Raw genomic sequence first — 3,386 nt, 5'->3', positions numbered from 1 at the left:
AAACTGAGAATCTGGGATAATGTGTTTATAAGAAGTTAAAAAAAAAAAAAAATAGAAGAAGAAAAAAAGAGAAAATGGAATAAACAAAGATTAGACTCTAAAATGAATTTAGTGGTTCAAAATCACTTATTGGAACAAGAATAACTTCTGTAAACTTAGACCATCTTCAATAGGGGTTGATGGCCCAGTTTTATAGGCAAAGTTAGATAAAAAAAAGTCCACTTTTCTTTAGAACCGATCCTTAAATAAAATTTTTTAAGACCGATTCTAAAGACCACATGTCTTACATTAATTGGTTAATTTTTTTTTGGGACGCTCTCTCTCCTCTCGTGACACCTCTCTAGATATGTGGTCTTTTTCTCTTTCTTTTAGTTAATCAAATTAATTAATAAAAAAATGTTAAGAACTTCTCTATGAGGTTTAGTGATAGAGATGTTTTTAACCATCCACATTGGAGGTTTCTCACAAGAGTCTCTCAACTATTAAAAAAAAATATTAAAATAATAAATATTAATAATTAATTATAAAATCTCTTAAAAAGTTAGAGAGTTTCGCTCAGTAAGTGTTTCTTTGAATTTAAAAGACTTTTATTAAGTGTTCCAAGATTTTTGAGAGATTTTTATAATTAAATAATACTATTTATTATTTTGTTATTATTTAGAAATGAGAGACTTTTTTAGATATTTAGGTTGTCGACAAAAAAATAAAAAACTCTTAAGGCATCTCTAACCCTACCCCATTTTTTCCTCTAAATGCTATTTTGGAGGAAATTCTTCTCCATCCCTACTCCATTTTCACCTACAAAATGGAGGAATGCCATTTTTTCAACTTCATTTTGCAGGTGAACTTTTTTATTTACAAGATAGTCCTTTACTTTTAATTAATTCTTAAAACTATATTTTTTATTTATAATTTAATCATTTATACTATATATATTGATTAAAATTAAAGATAAATAGATTTAAAATTTGAGAATAGAAAATAAAAAATATAAGAAGATTAACTGAAACTATAAATAACATAAAATTAAAAATACATAAAAATACATAAAATTAAAATATACTTTGTTTTATTATTTTAAATGGTGTGTAGTATTATTTGTATATTATAATAGTTGAATTTAAAATAATATTATAATTTATAGAAGTTTTAACTGAAAAAAATAAATGGATTCATTTGTAATTTTTATAAATAAAGTTCATTATTAGTAATTAACAATAAAATAAAAATGAAGAATATACTTAGAATATTCTTTTTGGAGTTGGAAATAGAGGAATACATTGGAGAAAAATCCAACTCCATTTTATAGTTCCTCCATTTTTGAAATAAAAATGGAAGAATACGTTGGAAATGCTCTTATGAAAGACTTCCAAATGCAGATGCTCTTAGAATATGGGATTAAGAGTTTCCAAAATGCAAAAAAGAAAGAGAAAAATGGGAAATGTCCTTTTTAGATTACACAGCTATCTACAAATATTTTATATCTATCAGATACCTAATTTATATAAATGAAAGATAGTCAAACTGACCTTTATCTCTGGCAGATGAGAAAACGTGAGACCATTCCTACATGCATATATCAGGTTCATTTAGTCAGTTTAAAACTGATACGTATTAGTTATTAGTTAATTTTCCTATTATCATTAGTGTTTCTATTTCTTTAGTTTCCTTTTCGAAATAGCTGCGTTTAGGGTTTTATGATATATATAGAGGTTAAGGCTTGGTTGTGAAAATCATCCAAGCTAGAGAAAGAGCTTTAGAGGGATTATCGGGTTAGGCCGAGGGGAGAGTAAATCTAGAAGTTTTACTCTTATTACTTATCTATTATTATTAATAAAAGTGTTTGGTTTTGGTTAATCGATTCTATCTCTAACAAAAACATATCAAAGTAAAACAACGGAGACGAATCTGAAATCTTTATAAATGAAAGGGTCAAAGATGTAATCTCTCACCATGGGAAAATGATTTAGAGTCTTTTTGATTACTAATGGTCTTCGCGGTTGTTTGAAGAAAAAATTCCTGCAACAGTGAGAAAAGAGTTATTTTTAGAACAAAACCAATATTCATTCAGCTACGAGAATATACACCTAAAGAAGAATTAACTTTACCAGAAGATACGCTAAAGAGGAGGTATTATCCATCCCATTCTATTGATCACCATTACACTACTTCAAGATTCAGGGTTTCTCTCTACAACTCGGGCAAGGTCTTTCACCGGAGCTTTAATTTGTATACCTCAGTGTTGCTACCGAGAGAGACTAACCATAGCGATAGAGTAAGTCGCCAACAGAAATAATGTAATGGGGAAGAAAAATATGAAAATCACTTACCTTGGGCCATATAAAGAGGAAACCCTTCAACCGGATCCAGTGGCATCTGTATTCAGGGATTATTGGATGTGGAAGCTTTTAGCAAAACTAACAGATTGTTAGCAAACGAAGCGTGGGAATGAAACAGAACCTTACCTCATCTACTATATATGTTCAGCTTCCGTGACACCATCTATCTCAATCGAAGCTCCAGAACCTGACAATAATCAAAAGGCACGAGACAGTGATCTCAAAACGTCAGACTATGATCTTTTAACATTATAGAAACCCACAGAGCGAAATTTGGCAGAATCACATATATCCTCGAGAAGATAAATCTATATACTAACAATGACTACGCAACATATTTACTACCTAAAGCTTAAGTCTTTTATCCAACCCAAACCCAATGTGTGAATTCGATAGCAAAGATAAGCATTACAGAACTAAATAAACAATCAACAAATGCTCGTTATTATCGACCAACAAAACCAAACAGAACGAAAATATGTAACCAACAATAAGTTCATATACTATGATAGCCATAAGCATAATTGCTTACGATCACTCTCGAAAACAAGGATTCTACTCTTTTTGGATTCAGAATCTAAATAAATCAATGGTGTGTGAGATATGGAGTGAAGCTGATATTGACACAGTTAGATTCACCTGCCTCGATTGTCCACCATCGAGATATTGTGTGGGTGCCACAACACTTGTTTCCATGCACTGAGCCATTAACACACACCAAAACGATTACCAGAGGACCGTAAAACCAGATTCAAGTATTCTCAATGGCTATTTAAGATGAAAGCGACCTTTTCACACTTATCTGATGACTGCCTTTTGCCCGAGATGACTATATTAGTTCTTGGAATCGTTGTGCTTGCTTCAGTGAGGCTAACTTCATCTTTCTTGGAATCATAAAACAATAATAGGCTCCGGTTGTGAAGAAATAGTTGCAGCTTGTCGATTCAAACAGAAAAACTTGAGATGATTCTGTTCTTCTTCGTCTTCATTGAAGTTGCGCAATGATCTCTCCCTTGAATAAACTCCTTACTTTCATTTTAGGTAACT

The sequence above is a fragment of the Eutrema salsugineum genome, unplaced genomic scaffold (genome assembly GCF_000478725.1).
Source record: "Eutrema salsugineum unplaced genomic scaffold, Eutsalg1_0 scaffold_14, whole genome shotgun sequence".
Lineage (NCBI taxonomy): Eukaryota > Viridiplantae > Streptophyta > Magnoliopsida > Brassicales > Brassicaceae > Eutrema > Eutrema salsugineum.
This window is presented reverse-complemented; position numbering follows the sequence as displayed.